Genomic DNA, 19355 nt, shown 5'->3' on the forward strand with positions numbered 1-19355 from the left:
CTGTAATTTTGTGTCTTACATGCTGGCAAAAAATAAGTTATTAATAAAGATTTCACTTAAGATAGGATTATGGTTTAAATTAAAATTTTAAATACAACTTAACTTATACATTGTTAAATACTTTAAAAATGTAATTATAGTCAGTTCCTCTCAATCGAAAAATGAACTCCAAAGTACGATAATTAACTAATCAAAATTTTACGTGCGCACAATTTTAACATAAAATTTATCTAATAAATTAAGATATAAAGAGGAACTATGAAATTTTATTTTTATATAAATTCTGAAAAAGTTTGAAAAACACTGTAGTTAAAAGAAAAAATAATTTGATCCCCAAACAATAACAATACTAGACAATTGCAAAAAGTATATTTTTAACTCTTTTAATATTAAAAATATGGATTAGTCATTATTTTATGTAAATTTGGACAAAATAGTTAAGTTCACAATGAAAAATTACTACAATGTAAATCTCATAAAATGGATCATTACATTAAGAAAAATGAAAAATGTTATTTTTTAATAGCATCTTTTGGAAGGAAAAAATAAAGTTTAAAGTAAGAAAATTTAATTTTATTGACTTTTCAGTATTTTTTTGGGTGATTTAATTTGAAAGACCATCTACGAAAATATCATGTAATATCAGGGCTTTTAATGATTTATATTTACAAGTTAACTTTGATTTCATCATACAACAATACTTTTGCATTAAATATTTGTGACTTTATTGAATGTTGTAATACATTTTGGCAAAAAATAAGTTATCCAATATGAGCTCAATTCAAAGAAAAAAATAATAATTTAACATATGAAAAGCTCAATTCGGATCATTGATACACCCAAATTACACCTTTAAATTAGGAGAAAGCGGTCGTTGTCAAATATAGAACCCAACAAAGTTGGGGTGGAATCTCACAGAGAATACAATGAAGAAATGAACTCGTTAAGTGTAACGCTTGACTAATAGTCAATATTTCAAAAGTTTGGTTTTTATATTTTTCATGATCACTGATAAGAGAATGCTTTGTTTTTAATTAACAATTTCTAAAGGCACTAAGGTTATGATTCCAATGGAAAGTAATGCAACTAGTATTAATCCAACTCCTTTATATGTGTAGATATACTTAAATATGGGATACCAAAGCTTATCAAAAGTTTCTCAACGAAATTGATAAAAATCATTACTAAGCTTTCTCATGCCTTAGAATGTGGAAGATATGAACACCGATTTTATCTCAAAGTAACTCTCTTATCTCTAGCTCAAGTTATTAGATGAGGTTTATAAGCCTCAAATCCTTGCTATTTACTCTTTTCCTAACTTTCCCTTTCTTTCTCAAAAACCCAATCACATAACTAAATGATTTAGCTACTCATACTCATTAAATAAAAAGTAGAAGCAAAAAGAATATTCATGGAAGCTTATACTAATGTTAAAGAATAAGATGACAAAAGGTGAGGAATCTTCTCTAAAAGCTTCCCACAACAATAGTATTGAATGCTCTTCTTTAAAGCTAAAATACAACAAAAACTGAAAAGTGAGGAATATTCAATGTCCAACACAACAAGCAAGGACTAGTATTTATAGATGGGGGACAAAAAGTGAAAAAATGGTTTTTAATGAACCCGTGCAGACCAAGTGGGCGACCGCATATTGAGTATGCGCTCGCATACTCTCTGTCGATCACCGCCCTCTTGCTGTCTCTCATGGGATTATGCGAGTGCCAACTTAGTTGGCGGAGTAGCATACTCTTTGCACTATTGCTCAATCTGCTCCACTCACTAGCTCGTTGAAGGAAGAATATGTGACCGCACATCAAGTTCGTTGTCCCGCATACTCGTCGCATACTTGTGAAAATTGCGCCACTCACTGGTTTTTCTGATGATGAATATGAGACTGCATGATAGAGTGTGTGAACCCGCATACTTGTCCCATGACAACATTTTTCTTTCTTTTTGCGTCATTTTCTCCTTTTTGTGTCCTTGACTCAAAAACCTGAAAACATGCAACAACCTAGTAGAAATACAGACAAACGCTTCAAAAGACTCTCAAAAAGAGATAACTAGTGGTCATGAAAAGCCGAAAATCCACGACTTATCAATCATCGGAGACTTTAATCTCAAAATGTTTAAGTAAAAAAAAATTAGAAGAGCTTTCAATTGTTTGATTTTTTTTTTTTTAAATCTAATATATAAACTACAAAAATGCTTCCTTTAATTTTCAGATTCGCTTTTTTACTTTAATATTTTAGAAGTCTTTTGAAAGTGTCAAATTGGTGTTACAATAACAAAGAAGCAAGAGCAGAATATATTTAAAAACTATCTACCAATTGATAACGTCAGTTTGGGATCGGACATAGCACGATCAAATGCTACTAGTATAGATAAGAGATGTTGAAAGGAGGAGAAGATTTTCTTATTTCAAGTGTGTTCAAGTATGTGTCATAATACAAAAGGTATAACACCTTTTATAGGATGAAAAAGCATCAATGATTTACAAATATTAAGTGTACTATTAGTTAGGTACATGTGTAAGTAAATCATGCACTGAATGGACATCCATCAAATGCAATGGATTTATAGCAAGAAAGTCATTTAAAAGAAACTTGAAAGAGTATATCATTATAATTAACACAATATATATCAAGGAATGTAACTCTTGGTATCAGAGCTTAAATATCTCATTTATAGTTCAGTGCCTTCTTTTATCCCTCAAGTTCATCCTTATGGTACCATCTAACTCAATCAATCAAACTTTTCAAGTCCTTCTTCCCTAGCTACCCCTTTAACTCAAGTCCACTTTTTCCTTCAGGGGTTCAAGCCCTTATAGATTTTAAGTTTTATTTATCCATCTAAATGTAGAGTCGGGAACCGAATGACCCAAAAAAAGAGCAAGTGAACCAAAATACCCCACGAAAAAAAAAGTGATACCAAAGTACCCTTAAAGCAGTAAATTAGTGTGTTATTCTGCTTTTTTTTTTTTTGTGGTTAATTACTCTCTTTCTTTTAAATTTTCACACTTTTTTCGTACTTTAATCATAGATTAATCATGGTTTGAGACTCCGGAACTTTAATATTTTATATAAAACCAGATTTTTTTTGTGCGATTAATAATGTAGGCTCATCACATCAAGGATACGCAAAACTTCGGGTCGTCATTTTAGTGGTTGAAAAGTGCTCGAAGTAAGTTTTTGTTTGAAAACTTGTTATCATTAGCTTTAATTTATTTTTTATTTTATAGGGCTTAGATTTAAGCTTGTTATTTTTTAGTTAAGGCGTAACTTTATTCAAATTATCTGACCATCTTCCTCAAAAATGCTCTACAATATAATAACCAATGAATAAACAACATTTGGAACTAAAACTAGTTTTGAGAAGTTCCTTCCCTTTTTACAAAGATTCAAGATATTACCACGCTGTTCCTGGGTTAAATAATTATCCCACCAACCTTTTAATTGGCCAGTAAAACCAGCAATAATCATATTTGCAATAGTTCGCTCATTATTTTTATTAACCTTACTTATCGTACTATACATCAACATTCTATCTATGGTATAATAAATCTGTCTTTCACTATAACCATCTATGTTCCATTCATAGATTTCTTTACCACTATAACTATTAGTAATTATATGCTCATGCTCCTCTAATAAGACATCCTGAGGAGTAGGCCTAGGATAGTAGTACACCCGCTGAAAGGTGTTTATCAAGATAATATTCATCGATTTTATTAATATCTCACGAACCTTGACCTTGTAATCCATATTATGAAAATCATCATCTTTCTCTGCTATAAAAGGACTAATATTTAAATTTTTTGAATTTTTCATCAAGCATTTACTCTAATTCTGAAAAGGTTTTAATTTAAAATCTTTGATTTCAGGTGGAGGCTGTATACTTGGAGTAGCAACAACTTCCTGCTTTTTCCCTTTATGAAGGGTAGAATCATGTAATTTTTCCATATGAGAAAATAGTATGTCAATTCTATCATGAAGTGAGAGAATTTGTTCACCCAAGATATTTATGTAAATATTAGCATAATTTTGTTGTTTCAAAGATATTATTCATATGCTTAGCAGTAACTTGTAAAGTATCATTTTCAAATAATTTTGAAAAAGCTGCAAAATGAAGAACTTTGTCATCCTTTCCAATTTGAAAAGATTGTTGTGGAGGAAATATAGTATTAATAATCTCTCCACTCGTCAATTTATATTCGCGTTCCAAAATAGAAATATAATTTCCTACATATTTAGCCATAAACCAAGAAACAAAAGATATAATTTTGTTAATTTCGGAAAGATCTTTATAAAAATCTTCTTGAAAAAATATTTTTTCATCATCATTAAAATTTTGAAAAAACCACTTTCTAAATTGTTCCCATCTGGGTAAATAAAATTCATTACTAATTTTTTCTCTTGCAGGTGATCCTCGACTAAAATCAATTTTTTGAACTTGATCCATTAAATATCATTAAAATCCATGTCAGAAGCGGTCAACTCCGTGTCTTGAATACCACTGACAATATTATCCTGATCAATTTTAAGACTACTGATCCTATTATTATTTGTTTATCTAATTTGAGAAGTAGAAGATCGAGATGGAGACTGAACAATATAATCAACATGTGAAATATAAGAATGACATGAAGAATTTGATCTATTTAGTCTAGATCTGGTGCTGATGCTATGACTTTCAGCTTTACGTGACAAAGATGGAGGTTCATAAAATCTTAGCTTAATAGTCCTATCTGGGGCTTGCTAAATTTCTAAAATATCATTATTAATATTATTTTGAGGAGGTGCTGCTCCTTCTAGGACCCACTCTTTGGGAAAATCAATTTCATCCCATTTGATAGGTCTTCGAGTAACAACTTTGGATTTGTCAAAATTAGTTTCTATCAAAATAGTTTCATTTTTAAAATCCATGATTTTACACATAGGATTCATGATATATAATGATTTAAAATATATTCTATAACAAATGCATATTACCTCTGTACCTGGCATATCCATTAGGAGATATGTGTTGAACGTATATCACCTATAACTACTTTTGTACCATGGCTCTGATACCGTAACGGGCACGAATCGCACGGCGAGATGGTGCTTCAGAGGGACTTTCACTAGGTTAATAACCCTGGCGATGGGGTTGTCCAACTCAGAACAACTCTAAAAATAGCCTTAGACGCCACCTCGGCTAAGCGGGCAAAAAAAAAAGACCACCGCCTGAGTCTGAACAGTCCGCCTGGGTTATTCTCTACCTGACCTCAATACATTAAGAGGTTTACCGGAAAGCTTTATAGCAGCTTTAAGCGATGGAAGGAATCGAAATTGGAAAAAATCCCTCAGTGGACAGTTCAAACCAGTTTGGCTTATGGCCTTGTATATTTTAATGCTTATCCTAATTTGCAGGTATCTTTGTAGGATGATAATTCTTTAAAAGCTTTAATATTAAGTGTTAAATTATGGCTATGATTATATGCCAGGTGTAGAGGTTTCTCCAAAGATTATAGACTTGGAGACTAATACTACTTTTTTTGATGGAATTGCTAATATGTATTTCTTCATTGAATTTTCTATTCCATAGATCATGAAATGGTCTGTCGAAGTGGGTAATACCCCCACACAATATACCTTGTTTAAACATAATTTTTTATACAAAATTCTGGAAAAAATTAACTCAGAAATCTACTGAGGGCACCGTTCATGGACAAGAGTTAATACACTAGATAGAAACCACCATAGCCAGTTATAGAGAGTCTATTCACTCCAGGCAAAAAAGGGAAATTTCTAGCCCCTTCCAAAGATATTGCTAGAAGAATTCAAATGAAGAAAGGAATTATACCCCTAGAAGAGTTGATAACTGAATGTATGGAGGAGTTTAAATAAGATTTAATAAAAAATCTTAATATGGAAATTCCCTCAGATGCGTCTATGGCATCAGCTGGTCATACTATAGACAATGACAATGATGATGCAAATGTAAACCATATCTTAGCAGGAGAATCTCAAAGTCCAGATAATACTGAGGACTTTTCGCAATTCATGGCCCAATTCAAAAGCCAAAAGAGGAAGAATCTTCCAGCTCAGCTAAAGACAAGGATAAATAAAAAATGAAGTGATAAAAATTGGATCATACAAGAATCTGCTTTTATAAAGCATATCTTTAATAAAGAAAAATATTTTGTTTTTAGTAATGATTGTGTATTATTTTTCCTTTATTACTTTTCTCTCTTTCTTTTCTAACTTTTTCATTAGCTTTTCTTTGTAGAGATTTCAAAGAATCTCTTTTCATTTTTCTTTGTCGGCCAAAATTGTCGGCCACTTGTATCTTTAAAATTTTGTCGTTACATTCTTCTGATCTATTATATAAGGATCAGTTCTTGTAAGTAGAAGGTAGGGTTTTCACAGACCGCCTTCTCTCCCTACTTGTAAAATACTCCCTTAAATAAAAGCTTGCTATTTATTATCTCCATATCTGCTGAGCACAATCTTCATTTCTACGTAAATTTTACTTTATTTTGTTTTTCATTTAAACTGCTTGCTTCTATTTAGCCTAAATGACAGGCTAAAACCCTCGTGTTGAACTGTATCACACTAGACTACTAGGTATTATGGTGAAAATGCTTTAATTAGCAAGGATTCACTAAGGATGGTACTGAGGTCAGGCAGAGAATAACTCAGGCGGTGGTCCTGTTATTTTGCCCGCTTAGCCGAGGTGGCGTTTAGGGCTGTTTTTGGACTTATTCTGAGTTGGACAGCCTCATCGCCAGGGTTATTAACCTAGTAAAAGTCCCTCTGAAGCACCATCTCGCTGTGTGATCCGTGCCCGTTATCGTATCAGTTGTTAATATGCTAAGTAGTTATCTAATTTATGTGTTAATTATTTAATTAATGATTTATTAGTTAGTTAATATAATTTCTTGTTAAATGAATTAGTTCATTATTACTTTAATTGTAGTTAGAAGAATAATTAGTTGCCAATTGTTAATTATGAATTAGTTAGTTAATATATAACATAATTTTTACAATCATAGAATGAATAGCGAACGATAAACTAAATCCCGTTGGTACACAGGTTTGATTTTTAACAAATTTTAATATATTCAATGTATATATTCTTAATTATATTGAATAATTTTATTGACAGGACACCACTCCTGCTTCAGCCTCGCAGCATCCCATCCTATAACACCTCGTATTTTAGAACTCATGTTAGACTCGTAACGTTAGAGTTTTAGCGGAAAAATTGAAGGTTTGAACGTTTTGCAAAAATGGTTGATAGGCCTACTTCGGGCAGTGATAACTCTTTGATTAGTTGGGAATTTGGGAAAGTACCTTTGATGAAAGTTGTAGCACGTAAAAATAGCTTTTTAACGATATAAGGACCAGGCCAATCAGAGATCGGAGCAAGAATATATGATCGTCTCAATATGGCTAATAGTAAGGCGTTTAAAAGTTTATAGAATCGGCTAAGTTTTGATATGTCTGCCTTCCAGTCGAATTTCGTGAAAATCCGTTGGGAATTTGAGGAAACTTAAAACATAAAAGTTGTAGCCCTTTGAAATAGCTTTCCAACGGTATATTATGGGCCTTGAACAGAGCTATGTAAAAAAAGTTATGCCTGTTTTACTAAAATAGTGTTCTGCCGATATACGGTGGAATATACGGGCCGTGAAAATTATACGGGCCATATATTCAGGCCGTAAAATTGGCCCAGAAAGCCCAAATCACTGGAACGAATTTACGGTAAGACATACGGTCTGTAAAACTTTTACTGGACGTAAAATGGGCGTAAAATGGGTCCGATAGCAATTATAAAACTTCGTTTTAAGGCTTTTTCACTTCATTCTTTACACCCGCAAGCCCTAGAACGACCTTCTATTCTCTCCCATCATCAAGAACACCAAGGTAAGCCTACTCTAATCATTCCAAGTTAATTCTAATATATATACTTGTAATCTAAACAAGAAATCATCGTTCCTAAACTAGGGTTTTCAAGAAAACCCATCTCAAGGTTCAAGAATTCAAGATTTTCGAAATCCTCTTCAAAGCTCAAGTCTTTAATTCAAGTTTTGGAGTGACTAAGGTATGTAGAGTTACTATCTACGTGTGAGAACATCATTGTTTCTTTCCCACGCCTCATAATCCATAAATTATGATTCTCTACTAAAACTAGGGTTTCTATACCATGCTCATGATAACCCTAGGTCCATGTCCATGATTATATTATGTATGAATTGTTATAATTCCATCATTGAGTTCTTAATATTTCTTTATGATTATTGAGAATCCGTCCGTAATCCATGAAAACCCATATCTTGTATTCCATGGGTTCTTGCATCCATGTTTTTAAATAAAAATGCTTATTTCATTGATATCCTACATGTCCACAAGTTTTCATGCAATTGTATTTTATAACTATGTTCATGCCATGACTCAAGATACATACATGCTAAATACAAGTTATTTCATGAAACCATGTTTACAAGTTATTTCATGAAACCATGTTTGCAAGTTATTTCGTGAAATCATGATTACAAGACAAGTACAAGTTAATTCACGAAAATCATAGGCTTCTTAGCCAATTATATTATGTTCATGTTTTTAGGGAGTTGCACGAATTACCGAGAAGGCTCGGATAGCCCGAAACTACGTAGCCACCGTAGGACAAGGATCGCTCCGCCCGTTAGGACGATACCTTAATTTTACACTGAATGGATCCATCAGGCACGTTACCACCTTATACCCTCGCAAGGTATAGGGGCTCTGCTGGTCCGGCAAGATACCAGACTCCACGTATCCACGTGGTGATATCATGTTGCCGGTTTATGAAATGCTCTCCCTAATTATCATGTTTTACTTATGTTATATATATATATATGTACCCATGCTCATGCTCATGCTCATGCTCATGCTCATGTTCATGTTCATGTTCATGTCCAGGTTTTCAGTTTCAGTTCTTATCATGTTATTTCATGTCCCATATTATTTCATTTAGTTGCTTTACATACCAGTACATTCAATGTGCTGACGTCCCCTTTTATTGCCTCGGGCTCGTATTTCACGATACGTGTACGTATTTACGTGGTGCCGCATCGCCGCTATCTCGCCGAGGGATTTGCTCGTATCGCTATTGGTGAGCCCCATCTCATTCGGGTTTAGTCAATTATCTTTATTTTACTAGTCATGCATTTAAAGGTATGTTTGGGGGGCCTTGTCCCAAGTACGTTTTCCACTAAGATTCATGATTAGAGGTTTCATAGGCTAGTCAGTTTAGTTATGTTAGACATGCAAGGTGTTTAGCCATCTTTGGCTCAACTCGTGTTATTTTAGCATTTATGATTTAAACAAGTATTTCGTTAAATTATTATGACGTCTCATGTTTTATAAAAGCTCATCACGTTCATGCTATATTTCTGCTCATGTATGTCTCATGATGAATCAGCAAGTCATGTGGTTCACTCGGTCACATACAGTATGGCACCGAGTGCCGTGTTTCACCTAGGCCATGGTTCGGGGCGTGACAAAACTTGGTATCAGAGCCTAGGTTCAAGACTTAGGGAGTCTATGAAATCGTGTCCAGTGGGGTCACTTTTATATGCGCGTGCGCGCCACACATATAAATAGTTAACCACCAAGACATTTAAGATTGTCTCACTTCTTTCAACTTTAGATCGTGCAATAGAGCTGTGTTCTCAGAAATCACTTGAACTCATGTGTTGTTTCTCATTCTACCGAGTACGCCTAGTCTCAATGGATGAGGAAGGTGTAAAGCTAGTCATTATCGATGTATTGCTTTCTGATGGATGCATCAGGAATTATTCTAGCTCATGCCACGAAGCTTAGAGCAGTAAGTAACATTCTCTTTCCATCGAATTCTAAACGTATCGAATGCGTAAGCGGCGAGAAAGAAAATTCGAGACCCAAGACTTACCAAATAGTGCATGGTGTGTTTATCAGGTGTTAATACCCTTTTTAAAACAAGTTTCGGCATGGCAGTACACGTAGGTTATATACCTTGGCGAATAAGTTTATTTCGATTATCGTACATGGAGCTGTATAAGGATGATAGTTCGATTTAAGACCCTACGAGTAACATGTTATGAAATTAGTCAAAGAATCATAAATTGTCCACGGTAGTTTTGAGAAGGAAATAGCCTAAGAGCCAACCACCCGTAATACTAGGAAGTCTAGACTTTTTTTTTAAGGATATATATATATTTATATATATATATATATATATATATATATATATATATATATATATATATATATATATATATATATATATATATGACATGTACATGACTAAGAAGGGACTGAGTGCGATAAGAAAACCATGAGCAGACGATGTTGAACTTTTAGGGATAGTTTTAGATTATTTAAGTTTATTCAAATCAGACCTAGAGAGTATGACGTTAGTAAGTTACTACAAGAAGCAAATATTACTATGCGATAAAAAGATATGACAGTTCCCTCTTAGGGTTATATTATTAAGTATTTTATCCCTGATGTGTATAGTAAGGTATAATTTTGAAGGTGGGGGTCAGTTGTTCTAATTTCTCGTTTGAGACAGATGAAATTTCCCTAAGTGTGATCTATGTCTATAGTTCAGAAAGATAGTATGCAATCTAAGAATAGAGTCAGATAAGGAGGAAAATTTAGAAATAATCTTATGTTTCACTTTAGTACTCAGAGAATAATTAGAGAATATGATATTAGCAAGTGGTAACAGAAGCTTAGTAAGTAAGTTTGAGTAGATACAGTGAATTAGAAATTTTCAAAGAGAGTTAGTAGAAGTATGATTTGAGTTACTTAGTCAAGTTAATACTAGTGAGTGGGCAACAGTCTAAATACACCGAAGACGCGTTAGAACCCAAAGGGTTTAAGGTAAATTCGAAGTATAGACATGGGTGAAAGAAGAAAGCCATCTAAGCAGTAAGAGAGCAAGCTACAGAAGAAGAGCCTTTAAGAATTATGAGAAGAGAGTTTTCCCTTAAGACTGACAAAGCCAGGTTATGCCAGTTATGTACATTAGAAACCCATTTATTTAAGTAATCCAATTTTCCCACTAAGTAAGACTTGCTTGAAGTAAGCCGAAGAAATGAGTCGTCAGTATGTTAGAGGAAATTAGCAGAACCACTAGATGACTACTTATCGCTAACTCGAGAGATCCACAGGCTTTAAACGTCAGCTTTTGAACTAAGGGGGAGATCGTGCGATAAGGTGTCAATATAGATTATGTGTTTTGTAAGTGGATAGGTTAAGGAGATTATGTCGAGGATCACAATTTCATAGCCAAGATAAGGTGCGTAGAATGCAATTTTAGTCATGCCCGTTGAGATCAAGTACTAGGTAATTATGTTATAAGATAAAGTTCTAGAGCGAATAGCGGGTTTTAAGGGTATAACATTTCTAATTCCAGAATAATTCATGCACTATGTAGTACCAATGCCCAAACGTACTCTACACATGCCTAGCATACCTATCTTATGCCCTTGTTAAAGCTTTACACTCCATGTTTAAGGTACAAGAATTAAGACTCCATACGATAGTAAGCTATGCAAGGGAATGTTCTTTCATGTTTCTCACATCAGGTTGTACTCATGTCCAAGGTTAAAGACCGCATTCATGTCTCACGTATCTATCATGCTTTTATACCCATGACCACGTTCTAGCTTCTAAGTGCTTTTCGAATATGATGTTGATTTTGATAATGATTGAGGAAAAGGTAACACAATAGTTGAAAGACTAAGAATCCTATGGAATGCCCACCTGGTCCTTGAACAAGGGGAAAATGCCTTAGGTAAATGATTTATTTCAACTCCAAAGATATGCTACCTACGTTCTCACATACTCGTGCCCACGACTGACTTCTTTAAGTATCCACATATAGAAATAGCATAACAGTGGGGTTGGTAGGTAATGACAAGAGTAAGTCAAGATGGATGTCCTACCCACGATTCTATGTAACTCATGCTTATGTTCCTCTGGTTACTGTTTTAAAGCAGTTCGTAGCTTGGCAAGAAGGATGCCATTTTCTTTTCCGAAGTACCTATGCCCTGTTTAAGTTCAAGGTAACTTTCTACTTATGCCTTAGGTGCTTGACGAATGAAGCATTCATGCCTATGATCCTTTTCTTCATGAGTCTTATTTTATAATGAGGGTGTCGACTTACAGTAATAAGAGTAAACTATGTTGAACCATGTCCCATTCTGTAAGTATAGCTAAGTTCCAAAGGTGATATCTTATCCATCCCTATGTCTCTAAGTACTCAAGAGTGAAGCCTACAACTTATACTCCATTTAAGTCATACTTATGTCTTATTCACACTTCAATATTCATGACCTAATGTCCAAATGTCAGGGTAAGTAGCTTCGAAGTATTTATGTAAACGTCGTGTCTCTCATGCCCCATGCCATGCTACTCATGTATTCATGTCTTATGCCATATTAGTCCTATTTCCATGTATACATGTTCCATGTTCCATGTTATGTTCTTCAGTCTGATGTACCCATGCCACGTCTATCTTCGAAGATGAAGTGTCTGATTCGTATGAATGATCCTCTTCTCTCACTCCTTAATGATCCACTTACAATAATAAGTAAGGTAAGCCAAGATATTCATATCTATGTTTCAGAGCGAACAAGGTAAGGTTCGAAGTAAGGAATGTTCCAAGTTCATAGTGAGATCTCTTCGGGTATTTTATGGTACTTATCTCGAAACTATTCTACGCATATTTGATGTATCTTGCCATGCCTACGCTAGAGCTTTATGAATACCTATGTTAGAATCATATTCCTAGTATATGACTCAACTCTATCTCATTCGCACGGAGTTGCACTTAGATTCAGAGGCTAAGTCGTACTCTTATCTCGTATGTTTATCGTGGTAACACATGAACATCTATGATCAAGTCCCTAAGTGTTCAGATCCTACTCCGCACTCGCATTCAACCTCATGTTGTAACAATCATGTTTTCGACATTCAGATCTCATGTTGATGTCCATGTTTACACGTGTTCGTATCTTATAAAAGTTTAGCACTCATGTTTTCATGCCTGCCAGTCTTCATGTATTTATGTCCCATGTCATTCTCCTCACGTCCAGGTAATCATGTCATGTTCGTGCCTATTTTCCAGTACTCATGTCATTCATGCCTACAAATTCTCTTCCAAACCCCATGTATAGTTATCATGTAATCATTCAGCCAATAATCACGTGTTCAAAGCCACTAATATTCATGTTAGCCACATTCAAGATTCAGTAATTAAGATTATGCCGTATCATACGTATTAAGATACCCTGTGAGGTTTATGTTGATACTTTAGTTGGCTGATAGGCGTTTGAGAAATGTCATGAGAGTCCGAATTACGAAGGAAGTCCTACCATAATTTTCGTAAATTTTAGAGTTAGTAGTAACTCTTAATCATTACTATGAATCGAGGACAATGGTTTCATGATTCTAGTTCATGTAGGTGCTAATCAGTTTCATGTTCCCATGTACATGTTTATATGTAATCACGTATTCGGTTCGATGATCCATGACCATGTTTTCATGTAATCATGTCAAGCTCTTATGTTTCATGTCATTTTCATCACGTTCATGTATTCATGCCATGACCAGTCCCATACCTAACCAAGACCCATCATTCGAGGACGAATGATCCCAAAGGGGAGATATTGTAACACCTCGTATCTTAGAACTCATGTTAGACTCGTAACGTTAGAGTTTTAGCGGAAAAATTGAAGGTTTGAACGTTTTGCGAAAATGGTTGATAGTACTTCGGGCAAAGATAACTCTTTGATTAGTTGGGAATTTGGGAAAGTACCCTCAATGAAAGTTGTAGTACGTAAAAATAGTTTTCTAACAATATAAGGACCAGGCCAATCAGAGATCGGAGCAAGGATATATGATCGTCTCAATATGGCTAATAGTAAGGCGTTTAAAAGTCTATAGAATAAGCTAAGTTTTGATACGTCTGTCTTCCAGTCGAATTTCGTGAAAATCCGTTGGGAATTTGAGGAAACTTAAAACATGAAAGTTGTAGCCCTTTGAAATAGCTTTCCAACGGTATATTGTCCTTAAACAGAGCTATGTACAAAAAGTTATGCCCGTTTTACTAAAACAGTGTTCTGCCAATATACGGTAGAATATACGGGCCGTGAAAATTATACGGACCGTATATTCAGATCGTAAAATTGGCCCAGAAAGCCCAAATCACTGGAACGAATTTACGGTAAGACATACGGTCTGTAAAACTTTTACTGGACGTAAAATAGGGCGTAAAATGGGTCCGACAAAGAATTATAAAACTTCGTTTTAAGGCTTTTTCACTTCATTCTTCACACCCGCAAGCCCTAGAACGACCTTCTATTCTCTCCCATCATCAAGAACACCAAGGTAAGCCTACTCTAATCATTCCAAGTCAATTCTAGTGTATATACTTGTAATCTAAACAAGAAATCATCGTTCCTAAACTAGGGTTTTCAAGAAATCCCATCTCAAGGTTCAAGAATTCAAGATTTTCGAAATCCTCTTCAAAGCTCAAGTCTTTAATTCAAGTTTTGGAGCGACTAAGGTATGTAGAGTTACTATCTACGTGTGGGAACATCATTGTTTCTTCCCCACGCCTCATAATCCATAAATTATGATTCTCTACTAAAACTAGGGTTTCTATACCATGCTCATGATAACCCTAGGTCCATGTCCATGATTATATTATGTATGAATTGTTATAATTCCATCATTGAGTTCTTAATATTTCTTTATGATTATTGAGAATCCGTCCGTAATCCATGAAAACCCATATCTTGTATTCCATGGGTTCTTGCATCCATGTTTTTAAATAAAAATGCTTATTTCATTGATATCCTACATGTCCACAAGTTTTCATGCAATTGTATTTTATAACTATGTTCATGCCATGACTCAAGATACATACATGCTAAATACAAGTTATTTCATGAAACCATGTTTACAAGTTATTTCATGAAACCATGTTTGCAAGTTATTTCGTGAAATCATGATTACAAGACAAGTACAAGTTAATTCACGAAAATCATAGGCTTCTTAGCCAATTATATTATGTTCATGTTTTTAGGAGTTGCACGAATTACCGAGAAGGCTCAGATAGCCTGAAACTACGTAGCCACCGTAGGACAAGGATCGCTCCGCCCAGTTAGGACGATACCTTAATTTTACACTGAATGGATCCATCAGGCACGCTACCACCTTATACCCTCGCAAGGTATAGGGGCTCTGCTGGTCCGGCGAGGTACCAGACTCCACGTATCCACTTGGTGATATCATGTTGTCGGTTTATGAAATGCTCTCCCTAATTATCATGTTTTACTTATGTTATATATATATATATATATGTACCCATGCTCATGCTCATGCTCATACTCATGCTCATGCTCATGTTCATGTTCATGTCCAGGTTTTCAGTTTCAGTTCTTATCATGTTATTTCATGTCCCATGTTATTTCATTCGGGGCTTGCTTTACATACCGACATTCAATGTGTCTTTGACGTCCCCTTTATTGCCCGGGGCCCTCGCATTTCACGATACGGTACGTATTTACGAGGGTGCCTATCCGCCGAGGATTCGCTCGTATCGGCTCATTGGAGCCCCATCTCATTCGGGGTTTAGTCAATTATCTTTATTTTACTAGTCATGCATTTAAAGGTATGCTGGGGGGGCCTTGTCCCAGCAAGTACGTTTTCCAGTCAAGATTCATGATTAGAGGTTTCATAGGCTAGTCAGTTTAGTTATGTTAGACATGCAAGGTGTTTAGTCATCTTTGGCTCAACTCGTGTTATTTTCGCATTTATGATTTAAACAAGTATTTCGTTAAATTATTATGACGTCTCATGTTTTATGAAAGCTCATCACGTTAATGCTATATTTCTGCTCATGTATGTCTCATGATGAATCAGCAAGCCATGTGGTTCGCTCGGTCCTATGCAGTATGGCACCGAGTGCCGTGTTTCGCCCAGGCCATGGTTTGGGGCGTGACACATCCAGAAGACTACTTCACATTCTGCACTAGACCCACCTCAGAGGCCCTTTCAGGAGCCTACTCTTGCACCCGTCGATACACAGGTTTGATTTTATACTAATTTTTATATGTTTTTTTCACGTTCATCCTTCAGCGCCTGCGGTCTCGTATCCCGATGAGGATGATTATGTTGCGGTCCGTCTCCCGATGAGGATGAGCCCATCCAACCGGACGTTCTGAACATACCAGCAGTACAAGATCCCAAGAAGAAGAACTCTATAGTCAAGAGCGCAAAGAAGGGAAGGATGGATGATCATGACGTAAAGCTGTCACGACCCGACTAGAGGGCCATGACGGAGACCCGGAGCTGACTACCGAGCACCACTCATCATGCTACTATTATACGAACTTGTATGCACATAATCCTCCAAGATATTACTTACTATAAACTGAATATAAATTATTTCCCAAAACATGAATATATAACCAAAACATGAATATATATACATGAGCCCTCACGGCTACCAAAATAATATTTAAAATGTACACTGATATAACCATGAGACATCTACTACCCACATACGTATCTACGAGCCTCTACGAGAATACTGAGACATAAGGACGGGACAGGACCCCGTCATACCCAAACATGTACACAAAAGAATGCAACAATAAGTGGCACCTCCGGAGTAGTGGGGGTACTCCTGTAAGCCGCTGATAAGATCCCTAAGAATCCGGGCCGTCTCCCTGTCTACCTATGGCCATGAACACAGCGTCCAAAAAGAAGAAGGGCGTTAGTACAAACAATGTACCGAGTATATAAGACATGATTAATAATATCAACGAGAATAAAGAAACAATGAAATAGGGAGTGGATAAGTAATCTGTACCGACTGCCCCTTAAGGCGAAACCATACATATTAGCTTTCTTTAACATTCACATACATACTTGCATGCATATTTATTGATGCTGCGGAACATGCAGTCCGATCCATATCTCATATACTTATTATGCTTACTCATCTGTGTGTGTGTGTGTGTGTATATATATATATATATATATATATATATATATATATATATATATATATATATATATTTGCCGTGGAACGAACGACCCGATCCATTTATCCATATCTCCCGCGTTCGGGACGACAATATCAGATACCAATTGATCAGGTGGTCATGCGTCTATAGCGCTCTGGCCCTTTTTCCCCTGTATACATACTCACATGTCCATATACATCATAGAAATATAATCGGTCATCAAATGATCAAACGTTCATGCGTCTATAGCGCCTTCCCCTTTTCCCCATATCCCATGTATACATATTTATACATCCATATACGTCATATTCTATAAGTAACATGCATGAGAGCCTAAGGGAAAGCTGCAACTCTATCGGAGTGACATAAGGTCGGTAGCCTCCGATTATTCTATGGAACATCATGATCGTCATGTCTCACCTCGAAGGAACTAACATTATAAGGTGAGACTAGCAATAATGACTAACATCAAAGAATCCATACAATAAGATCATTATTCTCATAATGGCATCATGTCATAATCTTTAGAATTCTTGGACATAGGATCATCATTATCATAACACATCTCTTGTCTTTATCTCACGAGAAGCTCTTAATAATCATAGACTTATAGCTTTCGGAATGTAAGAAAGTCATGGAAGGATAAGGGAAATAATGTCATAGGAGTCATGCCTTAGAAAAGAAAGGGCTAGCCTTACATACCTCGTCTCCTTAGTATACGGATCCCTCGAGTCCACTCTATGAATTATTATCTACATTAAACGAAGTATTCGTATCAACGATGGGTTCATTACTTATAAGAGAACTCATTTAGACATTTTGTCGAACATTTCATGTGCATGACATTCATATAGCTTGTTTCTCTCAATTCTATACTAGTTCCCTTTCCATCTTCACAACTCACTTAGCAATCCAACAACTTCATATTACAACTTAATTTGTGCAAACCAGCCCAACAACATCACAACCATACCAAGTCTAGAACAATTCATACTCAAGCATAGCTAAGAACAAGTTCTAGCACAACTTAAACCTTACTTTCACAATTTATCCTTCACACAAGTATGTAAATGCCAAATAATACTATAAACATGAAGATGGAGTGATAATCTTACCTTCAATCACAAGAATCACTCTAAACTCGAAATTCCTCCACCTTCAAGAATTCTCCAAATTCAACACCACAAGAGAAAGAACAATCTAATGATGATCATGGAATTCTTCATGTTAGAATCGGTTGGTTTGCCCTTGATTTTGGTCTTAGATCATAAGAAAACTTGTTGAGAGAGTTTCTAGAGATTTCTAGGTCCAAAAATGGTAAAATAATGAGTTAGGGTCGAATTTGGTCTATTTATAGTGGTCCAAAAAATTCTGGACTGACACAACATGCTGCGAGCTTTGCTAGCCGCATGTTATGTCGCAGACCTCGCAACATCACCAAATTTCACTATCACACTTTGCTAAGCAACTACGTTACCGCAAAGTGTGCTTTGCTGCTAGCATGTTGCGCCACATATTGCACCATAATGTGACACTTTGCCAAACTTTCGCCGAAACTTAACTCCGATGATACGACGAGCCTTAAACCTTCCTAAGGCTTACTAAACATGGTTTTACTCCATTATATACCCAAGATGGACATATCTATCCTCATGACCTTGAAAAATTTGTCCTACCTCCCAAGACTAGGATAACTAGCATTCGGCGAAACTCAAAGTATGAAAATGCGAGGTGTCACAAAAGCATCCTGTTATTAAGAGGAGCAAGGGGGAGGGGGACGATGAAGAGGGTGGTGGGGATCGTATATGCCTTAGGCCTTAGGATATTCTAAAGTCTACTACATGTAGGACCGATTGACGATTGTCTATATGTAAGTATATTTCATAGCATGTAGTTTACATAAGCTATAATGGCTGACAGTTATTTATATATATATATATATATATATATTTTAAATTGTTTTTATTACATAGGGGGTAAGGGAAGGGAAAATGGGGAAGGAGATTACAATGTGGGGATTCGAACCCTCATCAACAAGGTGAGAGGTCAGGTAACCAACCAACTGAGCTACTAGATCCCTACTTATTATTTATTATTTTTTTATATATATTTGTTTGTTGTAAATTTTACTTTTTTTAATTTATTTTTTTATACTTTTCGCAGGTTACGGTTGCACATGGCATATAAATTTATGATTAATTATCTGGTCATTTTCTTATTTGCCCAATTTCTCTTGTCGAAACGAGCAGCCAAAACATCAAACACAACATCTATATCTATATCTGTCTATCTACATATAATAAGA

The sequence above is a fragment of the Lycium ferocissimum genome, chromosome 3 (genome assembly GCF_029784015.1).
Source record: "Lycium ferocissimum isolate CSIRO_LF1 chromosome 3, AGI_CSIRO_Lferr_CH_V1, whole genome shotgun sequence".
Lineage (NCBI taxonomy): Eukaryota > Viridiplantae > Streptophyta > Magnoliopsida > Solanales > Solanaceae > Lycium > Lycium ferocissimum.